This window comes from Lissotriton vulgaris, chromosome 2_1, assembly GCF_964263255.1.
Source record: "Lissotriton vulgaris chromosome 2_1, aLisVul1.2, whole genome shotgun sequence".
In the NCBI taxonomy this organism is placed as follows: Eukaryota; Metazoa; Chordata; class Amphibia; order Caudata; family Salamandridae; genus Lissotriton; species Lissotriton vulgaris.
In genome coordinates, this window is record NC_141687.1 from 988283183 (window position 1) to 988298369 (window position 15187).

Consider the following 15187-nt stretch of genomic DNA (forward strand, 5'->3'; position numbering starts at 1 on the left):
AGTGGTTGCATGCTTGCTTGTTTCTTGTGTTTCTATGTGAATGTGGGCTGCTTGGGGCTGTTGAAGTATGCGTGTGTGTATTTGTGAGTGTACTTGGGATCATCATGGGAATAGGTCATTTGGATGGGGAAGAGGCAGGAGGTGGGGTGTTTCTATTTGAATGTGTGCTGCTTGTGGCTGTTGAAGTCTCTGCGTGTGGATGTGTGAGTGTGCTTGGGATCATCATGGGAATAGGGAATTATGTATGGGGAGGAGGCAGGTGGATGGGTGGGAGTTTAGAATGGGTGGAAGCTAGCACTGAGGGTGGAGGCCAGAGCCTGACAAAATCTCTGTAGGGCAGACATAGTACTGTGGCAGTGTTCCTGGTGGCCACTACCTGTTTTAGATGGGTGCCTTGCCCATGGATGGCATGCAGAAGTGCCGACTGACTCACAGAGATGTTTCTCAGAAGGTCAATAGCTTCCTCATTCATGGCAACGTGATAACAGGTGCCTGTGCAGACACACACAGTCTCACAGAGGTGCCTGGAGAAAAGGAGATTGCTCCCTTCTTATGGCAGTGGGCCTTGTCAACTGGGTGGGGAGCAACAGGAAAGTTGAAGGTGGAACTGGGGGTGGCAGACAAAGATGAAGGTGAAACAAATCCTGTGAGGTCAGTCACTACTCTCAGGTGTCAACTAGAGGATAACTCTGATGATGAAGAAATTGAGCTTCTATCCTCCGTGGAACTCCCCACAACCTCTTGGTCACTGGATCTCTCTGTGCCTGTACTCTCATGACTGGAACCACTGTGACTCCCTTCTCCTTCACTTGCCGTGGATGAATCTGAACTTACATATTAAATTGGTTTATTGCAACTGTGTTACCAAGCCTGATGACCAGATATCACACAAAAGATTTCAAAAGTGCACAGACCACACCAGCTGCATGGTTCATTACATAGCCCTCGAGATTAGCATGAGTACATGCATGCATGCTACATGACCTGTAAACAGTTGTTGACAGTGAAGTCATAATCACAGACAGCTCCAATAGCATAAGTGAAGTTGTCTGATCTCCATCCTCATGTCTCTAGTAGGATACTTCATCACCTTGTATTGTTGTTTTTTGTAGTATACCTCAGTAACCTGATGTCATCAAATAGGATGGCAATGACAAATTCATTCTTACAGATTCCACACAAGTCCCTGAAATCAGCAATGGTCATATTCCTAATACCCCATCAGGATGAAATTATAGTCAACTAATACAGCTATGTTCCACCAATATGTACAGTAGCAGAAAGAAGGTGACATGAAAATTCTCATTTCACACTGTTGACACTTCCTCAAATAGTCTCATGAAAGTTGTACTTTTTAAATAGCTTCACTATATATCACAAAAAAATCAACTGGAGACGATCTGGCCCAAATATATGGGAGATTTGTCTACAAATATACACAGTATAATTAATCAGCTGAGCCTAGGGACATCCCTAGTCCAGATTGGAAAGAGTGAGAATACTATGCTTACATTGCATACCTAAAAGCCATTTGACCATTGAAGGTTATTGAGGCTCAAGGAATCTCCATTACATGAAGAGGTGGTTTCACCTGTGTCCTAATGGGAAGTCACATCACAGTACTTTATGTTACCTCACAAACCCAAATTCCATTGTATTACTGAGTGTAGACACTCACATATGATCCCTACATTTCTGCATATTACTCCCTGATGCATGTCACCGGTCAGTGAATGAACCTTGACCAATCCACATGTACAATTCACATAACTGAATACTGCCACATCAATGGCATGGAAATTACTGCGAGCCTACCTGTCATGTCCGTCATTGCTTCATTAGATGAACCTGACTAGTGACATTGACTAATGGCTTAGGGCATGTGAGACCCATCCACCAAAGTCTACACACCCCTGTTTGTGGTAATACATTAACTGTATACCCATCACAAATAACTATTTACCAATACAAAGTGGCCTACACACACATTTGTGATTAAATCAGACATCAACATATGAAGACACAGGAGATCTTGAATGAAACAGTAGTGCAGATGATACTACAACAGAGAAAGCTAGACATGCCAACAAATAGGCACTAATAAGGATGGCACCAGTGATGTTTGCTATCTCATGTTACTGTACACTCCCAATTTAACAAGGGGAAGTATTGCATACAAAGTGCACTCTCTGCTATTTCACAAGTAATGGGTCTATCATCACATGAGACACAGTAGTGGGAAATAATTACTCCTGACACACTGAAGACAAGTGGCCTGTTTGGTATACAAATATCCCCCACAACATCAAATAACATGAGCTGATTAATCACTTTACTCAGCCATGTGTCTGCTTAACAGAGTACATTCGTAGTGGACTGGACTCTACTGTGTTCCTGGTCAGAAAGACAATAGGCAACGCAAATCAGCATGCACCAATTAACAGACCTACACAACCAATAACTCTTATTCTGCGTCGCTCATGGGCCACCCCCAGTATTGATGGGGAAAAGTCTGCCTGTAACACACAGTTGGCAATGTCACATGTATCACTCTGAACAGAATGTACCCCCTTGTAGCTGCTGACAATTCTCCAGGTGTCTTGTATTCAATATTGTTTATATTGGAATTTTCCTCTCGAAGAAATTCAAGTAAATCATCCCGAGCGTACTCAGCACAGTTTAGGGTAAGGAACCATGTAGGAGTTCCTACGTTTCGTAGCGTACATTTGAGTTCTCCATGACGACGATACCAATACTCATTAGTGCCACGCTGACATGCCATTAGATTAATCAGCTGAGATTCTAAATGATCATCCCTCTGGTGCAATTTATGCATAAAATCCTTTGCAGAAACATTTTGCAGATGTATCCCTGTTTTCAATATGTGATTGACTGCATATGAAAGTCCAGACAAGTCACTTTGAAACAAAATATGAAATATATAAGGTTCACATTGTCTGAATCTTGGATCTTCTGGATATAATCTTGTTGTCCGATATTCAGATGCAGGAATCTGCACTGGACGTTCATCATATTGTCCTCCTTTTCCTGTTGGAAACAACTGCGGAAAACAATGAGCTTCCAAGCTCTCTTCCCATACACTCATGGGACTTCCTTTTGCTTTTTTCATTTGAAACAACTCAATAGTGTTCCCCATCACTTCTTTTTAATGAAGTGCAGGTACACAGTAATGTTCATAGATTTCTTCACTTCTTGACATATCCACTTTTTAAATTTGTCCACTTGACATTTCAGTATCTTCTGCTAAAAGTATTTCTTCTACTCCTAAAAAATTCACATTTTCATAGCACTCATTGTTCTTTATTAAATACAAAGTTGCCTTCTGCACTTTCCTAACATCCACTAACTCCTGCCAGATTTTCTTACTCTTAGTATGAACGCCATTAACTAGAATGACTTGTGGTTCATTTTCTACACACTCTACACCAATAGGTTCAACATTTTTCTTTAAATTTAAAGGTAATTGTACAACTCTTCCTTTTAATCCTCTCTGTAAATCTGAAGGAGGCAATTTACCTTTTTTTTTGAGTCCTCATTTCACCGTTGGCAAACACAAATAAACACTAACAGCCCTAGTTGTGTCCTGGGCGCCTCGGGCTCAAGTTATTGCTTATGCCTTAGGCCGGCCTGGCCTGCCCATTTTGTTCAGAGCGTGGTGTAATCATGGGACCCCGAGGCTTTAGACCAACCTAATTTCTTTTCCCCACTCTAACAAGGGATCCCACACCATACTATTTACAATTTGTGTAATGCCAGCTTCAAGGCGTGCCATTCTCAATACAGCTCTAAGCCAATTCTCGTACGGGGGGGGGGGCTTGGATCTTTCCGGATCTTACAAATCTCTCTGCGGGCAACAAGAACAAGGTTAAAAAATAAAGCCACCCGTGTTTCCCTAAACCTGCGAACAAAGTCTGTGTCTAACCCAAAAAAAAATCGAACTGTGTTCAACTTGATTTTTACCTTATAAATGCCCTCCAAAGCTCTCTCAACATTGGCCCAGAAAAGATCTAATCTGGGACATTCATAAAATATATGGATATCATTGGCCTCTAGTAAACCATATCTAGAGCAACAGCATGGTGAAGAGGCAAACTTAGCTATCTTTTTGGGGGTGTAATATAACCTGTTTAAGATGAAGAAATGGTTTTTCTTAAGAGAAGCAGACCTAACAAATCTGTAAAGATAGTGGAGAGATGGTTCGTATAGTGTGCTTGAAGCGGCCTCTAAGGTAGATGAATTCCAAACAGTATGCAATGATGGTATATACCTTTCCTCGACCTCAAGCAAGCTTCTATACCAAAAACCCACTTATTTTTTCTTATACCCAGATGTTATACGGGCGGATTCAAAGTCCCAGTTGCCACAGATGTTAGGCTTCTCTACCGAAAACCAAGAACAAAGTTGTATATATTTAAATCTGGAGAAAGAATCTCCAATCTTCAGCCTCAACACCTCCCAAGGAAGGACCCCTTCCGATGTTACCAGGTCAGACCACACTGTTATACCTGCCCTTTTAATAGGAATAGAGAGAGTATCTTTAAGGCATATTAGTAGGCCCGGGGAATCCCAAATTGGAGCTAGGTCGGAGTAGTATTTTATGCCCCATCTTGCCTTCACTCTGGTCCAAACTAAAAAAGCCATTTTCAAAACCTTTAAACGTACCTTTTTATAGAACTTTGGCGCCCCAAACTTATACAAAAAACCGGGCCCTCCCCCTTCCTGACGAGCCATAATCCCCAAGATCTTTCCCCCGTTGGATTCATCAGGGTTAGAGAGGAGACTACGGATGTTCTTTAATTGAAAATCTAGGGCGTACCCCAGGATGTCTGGAAGAGCTAGCCCTCCCTTTAACAGTCTTCTTTACAATTTCTTCCACGATAGCCTGGAGTTCTTATTAGCCCAGATGAAACTTCCAATTTTTTCCTGAATTCTACTGAGCATTTTTTTCGGGGAAAGCCAAGGGAATCATATTAAAAAGGTATGTTAACTTGGGCAATATAACCATTTTAATCAGATTGACTCTGCCGTATATCATTAAAGCGAGGTTCTGCCATCTCAAAAATAGCTGATCAATGTCCTTTTTCACCCTCTTTATGTTTATCTGGGGTATATTGGTTATGTCAGGAGTTATTAGTATGCCCAGATATCTGAACTGACTACTTTGAACTCCATGCCAGTTGTTAGTCCCCCAACACATTATTTCAGTTTTTAAGGTATTAATAAGGTAACCTGAGTGTTGGCCAAAATCAGAACATAATCTTCTCTACTCTGGGGAATACCTCTGCGGGATTGTTTGTATAGATCATCAGATCGTCCGCGTACAGCGCAAGTTTACAGCTGTACTCATCCACTTTGAACTGAGTTAGCCGCTCATCCAACCTCAACGCTTGCGCCCGGGGCTCAAAATAGAGGTTGAACAGGAGGGGCGAAATAGGACACCCCTGCCTTGTTCCCCTACTGATGTTAACACGAGATGTCAACAGACCGTTCAACAAAATATTAGCAGAGGCACCTTGATAGCAGCCTCTCAATACATGGGGAAAGATTGTCCCGAACCCCATGACATTCAGGACATCCCATAGGTAGCCCCAGTTGACACGGTCAAAGGCCTTCGCAGCATCGTATGCAGCCACAGCCAGGGACTCCGACCGTGCCACAGCCAGATCTATGCTGCCAATCAGCTGGGAAGTCAACTCATGGATGTACCTACCAGGCATAAAACCCTTTTGGTCGGAATTAATGAGTAGGGGAGCCAGTTTGGCCAATCTCCCTGCCAAGATGCTAGTAAAGATCTTGGAATCCACATTTAACGGGGTGATTGGCTGAAAAGAGTCTTCCTTAAGAGGGTCCTTCCCTGGTTTAGGTATAAGGACAATTGTGGACTCATTCCAAGAAGGTGGTGCCCTACCCTCCAGGCTATACACGTAATTAAAAAGTTGACAGAGTCTTGGGAGTAAAACATGCTTGAGAACTTTATATACATCGCCAGGGAGGGCGTCAGGACTGGCTGCTTTGTTATTTTTAATATTTTTTACATGAAGACTAACTTCTTCAATCGTAAATGGTCCATTTAAAAGCTCATACCCTTCATCTGTCAATTTAGGTAGGTCCTTATTTTCTAACCACCGAAGTGTATTTTTAGCACTTAGAGAATGCTCTTCCTTGTATAATTCAGAGAACATGGTAAGAAGGCATTTCTCCATGTCCTCTTGTTTGGAAGAGACGGTGCCCTGGTCGTCGATAATTAATTTGTTGATGTTATTTCTCACCCGGTCTGCCCTTATCTTGCTGGCCAGGGTTGCCTGTTTAAGGCTCCATACGAACAATAGCCTGAAACGGGTGCACACATTGAATGAGAATAGACTCATAGGTATTTAAATCTATCAGTTCTGGGGGAATAGCAACCAACTCTACATTATTATGGACAGCTCTAGCGGGCATTTTATTCTCATCTAATTTTTTATAACAATATTTACAAATACGCTGATCAGAACCCAAATCAAAACAATTTTCTACCAACAAATAAGTTGCAAATTCCTCCCACATATCATTATTTTCTCTTTCACTTTTTAAATACAGATCAACACTCCTAGTCTGATTTTTATAGTGAGTTCACTGGCAACAAATACAAGAGTAATTCGGCCTTTCACCTGAAATCACCTTAAAATTAGAAATTTCACCTTCAAAATTTTTTGTACAACTCTGTTCAAAATTCTCTTCAACATTTACTTCTATTAATGTCTGCGTTTCTGCACTCTCTTGTTCAGAACCATAGTAACAAAACTCAATATCATCTCAAATTGTCTTCACCTCTGAAACTGGTCCACGCAAAAGAGCACTGTTCAACTCATTTAAATTTAGTGCAGGACTTTTTGCATAATACAATCTTCTGACTAACTTCCGCATTTGAGTGTGATGTACTGCCAACATCCTGAAATGATGAAAAACACTTTGACATACTTTTCTAGAATGACAAGCCAGAGAATGACCTTGCAAGCCAGTATTTTTTCTCACTCTGCAAGGATCTAGCCTTGCATCTTAATCTTTTGTTTAACACTTTGTGTACTATATTCTCATAAGAAATTGCGTAAAAGATCAATAGATTCTTGTCATACACTACGAATACTACTGCAATCTCAAGTATACACTGGGGCTTTAGCACATCTGCCTAGAACTTCATCAGCTATCTCTTATTCTGCATTTCACCATTTTTACTTTGTCAATTGGACAACCATTTCTAACCTCATAAACTCAACCACTGGTGTCAACTGCATGAAACAAATCATTGGCTGAAAATAACTCTCTTCATTAAAGAAAGGTTCTGAACTTGAACTGTGTTTCCATTCACCCAAAAAAATCATAAAAATGAGTTCTGTTAATTACTTTTTTCTAGTGATTGAATTCTGTTTAAAAGTAAAATAAATAGTTTTCTTTTTACTTCAAAAGTCTATTGAACAAAGGATTCAATATGCTTCTTTCTTTTATAAAATAGTGATCTCTTTTTATATTTCTTCAAATCTTTCAGCAAATTATGTACTACTCTATTATATAGTATTGTCTTTCGAATCTGTTTATACTGATTTTCTCATTTTTTACCATAAGTCAAATTTTTTGATGCTACATTTGCTTTTTTTCTTTTCCTATTATTTTGATATTTTTTGTAATTGAAGCGTTATCACTGGTTTCAACATTTTGAACCTTCTTTTTCGGTCTAGAAACATTTTTAATAAACTTCTTTGTAATCTTTTTGGCCACATTATGTTTCTCATCCAGTACTTGTTGTTGAGTTTTCTTCAAGTAAATATCCTTTAGCTCTCTTTTTCTTTTTCGACCTTTTTCAGGCATGATAACTTTATTTTAATGATGATAAACAATATCTGTAAAAAATAAACAAAAATAAAAGTATATTACTAATCTTATAAATTATACTTTTCTATTACTATGCAAACACATTCTATATAGATACTGACAGAGGAATTGTATACCTTAAATACAAATGTGAAAGTGGTTACCCTACACCACATATATATTGCATAGGAGCACTCGATGCCCTAAAGCCTGGCTCACTATATGAGTACATGCAAACTAACTGAATAATTAGAATGGTACAAGAAAAGACACTAAGTGTATTTATAACTAGATTAGTTTAACTTTACTGAATTCATTAAAACATAGTATTGAAAGATTCACTATGGCATTGCAAGAGCAGTGACAGGGGGTTTGCTGTAGTGTAGGTATACTGACTAGAGAATTGTAGGTCTGAAACACAACTGTTAAGGTGATTAGACCAGTACATACGTAGTGTATAGGAGTTTAAAACAGTCCATGTCCTAAAGCATGATTTTTTTAACAAAAAAAAGGAGAAATGTGCGCAGAGTGCATGGATCCACCGTAAAAAAAAACTAAGAATAAATTACAAGCTCCTGTGCTTGTTTAAAAATTAGCTACCTAGGGAGGCGCAAATCCCTGGTCTAAAATATTACATTTTCATTGGGGTTCAGAGGGGCTCTGTAGCCCGGGGACCGCCATTCCGCTGTGCTACAAAATAAATGTCTGGGGGGACTCAAAGGTACTCCCCAGAAAAACACTTAGGTAGGATTGGCTTAAAGACCCCATCCAGCTTGGGGAACCGCTACTCTTCGATGCTTTGAAAAACAATGGGTTGGAAGGCTCAAAGGTCCCTCTAAGCCCCTTTGATCACCACCCTCCGGGGCTTTTTATATTGTAGGTGAGAGGTCGCGTGGCCCCCATTCTGGAGTAGTCGAAAGCCTTGGGGAACACCACCCCCCAGGACTGGCTCCTGTTGTGTCTCGGGGTGTCTATCCGCAGGACACTGCTGTTTGCTGTGGCAGGGCAGAGTCGAGGTTCCCGCAGTGTTATAGCAAACTTGAGCGGCATATTAACAAGTGACATTTCACCTGATTTTTTTTCAAAAAGCCAAAAATGTGGTGAAAATGATATCGCCCTATCTACTAGGTGACGATAAGATGCATTAACGCATGCTAGCAGCCAGTTTGGTAACGGCTCACCTCGTATCTCCAATGAGTTGCAATGTAAACGTTCCCAGAGGCAAGGTACGTTTTCATGGGACAATAGAACATAGAAAAAGGGAGTATGACAAAAGCGTATTTACAAGGTAACCATGCACTTGAGGAGCGATACCAAAACTCTCGCTAATCGCGATTTATACAGGATTCTAACATGGGCTCTGAAGTGGACTTAAGCATGTTAAATATAGGAGGTGGATTGATTCTTGATAACTTAACAACAACGAAAACTTTTAAGCACTTATGTGTCTGCAAACACATCAAGCAACCAAATTATTTTCTCACAATTTTCCAAATACACACTGACTTACAGTGTGATTCTAGACAAATAACACCATCCTTTCACTTTTCCAAAAACATTTACTAGTCTACAACAAGTGAGATGACTGCACACATCCCATGGAGCAGATCTACAAGAAAGTGCTGCAGCGCGCCACTGCAAACCCTTTAGCTGCACCACGCCACGGCACTTTCAGAGCACAGGAATGTGAGATATGTACAATGATATTTCACATTCCTGTGGTCTTCCCTACGCTAGCGCAGAAACTGCTGCCATGCGTCGTTGCAGGCACACTTGTAATTCTAAACAAGCAACACCACTACCTGGATTTTACCAGGAAAAACACATTAATTATATTAAAACGAGAACCCCACATACAACTCTTCACAAATTACTAATTTACCTTTCAAATTGATTTGTAGATTAAGAAGAATGTCAGTAACACACCAGATTTTCTTATACAGAATCTCTGTATTGCACTGCTTAGCAAAAACCAACAAATGGCAAAGTTTCCCTCTCATTCTGCACACATATACATGTAAATATCAAATCATATTGCTTCCCACATTACAGAGACCATCTCAGTGCATCCTGACCTCCTTTCAAGATGCTTAGAGTGTGGATTGTGGGACACATCTATATTTTCTGGAGCCAATGGAGCCATTGACAAATGAATGAATGAATGAAAAAAGTATTTGGTAAAGCGCACTGCGGCCAAGCGACTTCCTGGTGCTGGGGACCTGATCAGAGCTCGCAGAGGGAACCCAGGGAGACTAGGAAGGGAATGCCTGAGAGAAAAGGAAGGTTTTGAGGGCTTTGCGGAAGTGAGTGTAGATGGGGATGGAATGAATGGAGAGTGGAAGACTGTTCCAGAACTGGGGGGTCAGGACTGAAAACCGGGTGCCCCCCGTTCTGGATTTACGGAAGCGGGGGATGTGGAGAAGAGAAAGGGAAGAGGAACGAAGAGTGCGGCTTGGGACATGAGAGGAGATGAGAGAAGTGATGAACAGGGGAGCAGAGCGGGAATGAGCCCGAAAGGCTAGACAAAGACCTAGGTTTGCCAAATGTAGACATTAAATGGATTGGACAGAGAGGGTTAAAGTGGCACCAATTGATGCCATTAATTAAATCCTTTTAACATCTCCAACACCCTGATCTCAGAAGTGTGCACTGTGGTGGCAATGACCTAGGCACTTTGACTGGGGTAAAACTGGAAATGCTTATGAAGGACACCTTTGGAAAATGGATGTAACTTTCCCCCCAAACTGCCTTTGTGTATTCTAACATATACCATAGGCAAAAATGGAACTGGTCCAATACATTTTGTCCACAGATTGAGAAAGCTTGGAAACATGTCAATAAATCTGTTTCTGCTTTTCTGTGAGATTATAGAATGGGGTCCATTTACCACAACAATCTGCGTTTCAATATGGATGGCATCTATACGACAGATAGTGTACATTTTACAGATGAGGGTAACAGAGTCTTCCTCTTAAACTTTAGACTCTGCACAGGTACTTACTTGTAAGTACCAACATTTCTCAATAAACACAAGGGCTCTTTTTAGAGCCACCCAAAATCTAAACACATAAGCTTTATGTATATCTAAAAAATATTGCTTTTTTCCCGTTGGAGTCTTGCACCCAACGCGTGCACACCAGGGAGCCATAGCAAACAGAAATGGCGGTCCACGGGAATAGAGGGGCCTTTGAGCACCCCTCAACCATTTTTTAAAAATCCCCAAGGGGTGGGCCTTTAAGCCCCCCACCCTTCTAATTTGCTGGTGAGGTGGCGGTTGAGCCACCCCCACCTCCCATTAATGTTTTTGCCCCTGAAGGTGGCGATCTCCGGAGCTAGAAAGACCCTCTGGAACCCCATAAAATTTTAAACTTTTGCCCCAGGATTTGGCCCCCCTGGTAGCTAATTATTAAAGCCCACGCTTCCTTTTATTTGTTTGTTTACTGCATGATCCGCGCACTTTGCCTTTTTTAGAAAAAAACAAATGTGGGGGGGCCCTGGGAGTCGTTGTGGGACCCTCTAAGCAGGTATAGAGGGTCAAGGTATTTCTACCCTACCCCCTTTATCCATTTTCCACACTTGTTCCACTGACTTCTTCAATCTTGCTTCTACCGAGGCACAAAATGTCTGCCAACACTTCCAGGTTTCGAATGTTGACAACCACTTGACAGCCAATTAGCATTCAGTGCGTGATCAGGACGTGCGCTTAGTGTCCGCGCAAGATGCGCGGATCCACCGAGGACATAGATATATATGTACTTTTCATTGTAATTTTCGCAGGAACTACTAAACGGATTTACACTATTTACGCAAAAGGCACTAGTTTGAACCAAAGACTATCACTTTGCTAAATTTGGTGTAATACCGTTAGGGCTGTGGTCGCCAAGAATGGTTCCTATAGAAAATTGCATGGGGAAAAAACGTTTTGGGACCCCCTTTTTTCTCGGCCCCCGCTTCAGATACAATATTTCACATTCCCGGGATTTGTCCTTCCCAGGTAGCTAATTTTTAAACAAGCACAGGAGTCCGCGCTTCGTTTTAATTTTTTTGACGGCGGATCCATGCACCCAGTGCACATTTTTCAGTTTTTTCAACCCAAAAAAATGTTTGGGGACCCCCAAGCAGGTCTAGAGGATCCAAATATTTCTTACCTGCCCCTTCATACCTTTTGAACACTTGTTCCACTAATTTCTAGATCCTCGCTTCTACCGAGGCACAAAATGGCTGCCAACACTTCCTGGTTTCGAATGTTGACAACCACTTGACAGCCAATAAGCATTCAGCGCGTGATCGAGACGGTGCGCAAGATGCGCAGATCCAACGAGGCCATAGATATATATGTACTTTTAATTGTAATTTTCTCAGGAACTACTGAACGGATTTACATCATATAAGCAAAAGGCACGAGTCTGAACCAAGGACTACCACTTTGCCAAATTTGGTGTCATTCCGTTCAGCCATTCGGGCTATAGCCACTATGAACGTTACCTATAGAAAATTGAATGGGGAAAACACGTTTTGGGACCCACCCATTTTTCTCAGACCCTGCTTCACGGATCACGCCAGGAGTTTCAGGATAGGAGCAGACCGGAGCGCCGCATCAGTTTTGAAAATTTTGCGTAGATTCTTCAGCCGGCACCAAAGTTAATCCAAATAAAATGTTGGGGATTTCCTATACATATGTATATATATATCCGTGTTTCCATTGGATAAGCATTTTTTGACTTGGTTATAACTTTGGAATAGTTTAACCAATCTTCATGAAATGTTCCCAAAAAAGTGACAAGGTGGGTTCTGTTGGTATTGAAAGTTTGAGTGTGATCAAGGCAGTGGGGACCGAGAACTTGGGGCGTGGAATAAGGTTGCGTTTGTAATGTTCATTCTCATAGGACCCTTTAGCCACACCTCCAGTCTGAACCGCTGAACGGACTTACACCAAATTTGGCAGGGAGGTACATGTCACTTCATGGAAGTGCCTTTTGGTTTAAATCTGTTCAGCAGTTGTTGAGAAATGTAAGTTCACAATTTATAGTGATATCTATGGCCGCAAATCTTTTTTTGTGGTTTTGTGATGAATTGTGAATGCACGCCCCAACAGGAAAGCTCTGATTGGCTGGAGGAAACCTGAACAGTAAGTTGTGGCCGCCATTTTATCTATCGCAAACAGTTCCCAGTTCTGAACATTTCTAAAAAAGCTAACATATGGGGTCAGAATAGAGGTACTCTGACCCCATGCTTGAGAAATGGGTGTGTTAGTGGCACAAGTTATGTGTCCAAAATAGATTTTTTCAATTGAGCACGATATTCGCTGCGACACGGCGACCAGTAGCACGGCCCCCAAGCACCATCACGGGGAAATTGTGACTATCGACGCTGTGAATATTGGTGAAAATATAACAAAATATATCAGTGAATCATTAATACGCATTGTTATAGAGATATGGAGATTTTGAAAAGTGTTTTTATAGAGTTATGTTTATAGTGAGTTATCTACTGTGATTGTTATAATTAAATATATAGTTATACATTTTTAATGTGGTAGTGGCAAATTTAATGCTTTTATTTTTTATTTATTTTATTTATTTGAAAGGTTTTATATAGCGCTGGCTAGACCCAGAGGTATCAGAGCGCTTTACATTAGTATCATACCATAGTTGCAGGTTACATTGTTACAAAGGTTACACAGTTATTAGAGCATAGCTACATAGTTATATGTTAGGTCGAGACAAGCAATAAGGACAATATGCGTACGGGAAAGAGCAGGCAAGGGGAGAGATTCAGGGGAAGTACACAGCGAATGAAGGAGGGAAAGAGGAGGTGGAGGGTGAGAGACACTGTATGAACGAAGAGGGGTAGGGTGACGGGGGCACAAACTGGAAGACAAGTAATAGCTGCATCCAAAGTCTAGTAAGCTGTGATCCCAGGGGAAGTGGTATAATTCCCCCATCTCCATTGCGAGAGGCTCCCTTTACACAGTGGACTCTCTTTGAGGGGTCTCTGAGACTCCAAGGCCTACCTACTGGATCCTTCCCCAAAAAAGGGAGAGGGAGTGCTTTGGCAAGGGGCACCACACCATACCTCAACTGTGAGTGGCTCCCTTGGTGCTGTGTAGTTTCTCAGAGGGATTACTGAGACTCCAGAGTATAAGTAATTGGTTATTTCCCCAACAAGGGGAGAAGAAGTGCTTAGTTAAAGGGCACAGGGGACAGGGGCTAGGCGGCGTAGCAGGCAAAGGGAGAGATTAAGGGGGAGGGGATAGGAGCAAGGGAAGTAGACAAAGAATGAAAGAGGGAAAGCGGGAGGGGAGGGTGAGAGAGCATTAGAGGGGAGAGGGTGAAGGGGACATGAACTGGTAAACGTGTAAAACCCTCGTCCAAGGTCCGGTAAGCTGTGATCCCAGGGGAAGTGGTAGCATTCCCACATTGCCACTGCGTGAAGCTCCCTTTACGCAGTTGACTCTCTCAGAGGGGTTCTGAGACTCCAAGGCCTACCTACTGGATCCTTCTCCAACAAGGGGAGAGGTGAAGGACTGGGTTATTCTAAGACCCAGCGGTGCCAGGGGACAACACCTGAAACCTTCGTGGTTAACCTGTTCCGGCGTACAAATGACAGAGACACGGGACACTTCCTTCGGCGTCAAAGATTCGAGGTTTATTACTGCAGGGAAACACAGAAGTCACAAGAAGTACAGCAAGTGTATGACCGTGGAGTCTGCTTCAAATTGCTACTGTGGGTCGCTCCTTTTATACACATTTCTCTCATAGGTTATCATGATACACAAAGGTTTACAACTTGGTTCCCATCATTATCTCCAAGAGGGGTTGCTTTGATGCATTCAGGGCCCGGAACATAAGTACGGAGACATTTGGTGGTTCCCAACTGTAAAAACCCATCTTCCCAACATTAGTGTATTCCAATCAGCAATAAACAGATCGAAGAAGGAACAGAAACAGGTGCAGAGGAAGGCAGAAACAGTGGGGAGATCGGAAAGGGTGTAAAAGAGGTTGTATCGGGAAACACGAGCTGCAGGCATCAAAGGGACGTGCCTAATGAGATGCACGGCTAAGACAATAGACCGGCACAGCAAGATGAGCTTTGAGCGGGACCATCTGCCTTACAGTATCGTCCCCCTCATCATAAAGACACTTTCAAAGGAAACGTGTCTTCTGCAAGAGTCTTGGGAATCCCAGGGTCGCGAAGCAGACAGCGTCCGTTCGCTGGCTACTTGAGGGCAAGAGACAAAATGGATGCCGTATCTAAGATGGAACCCGTGGGCTCGGATGAAGAAACCCACGAAACAAACAAACGGTGTAGGTTAGCA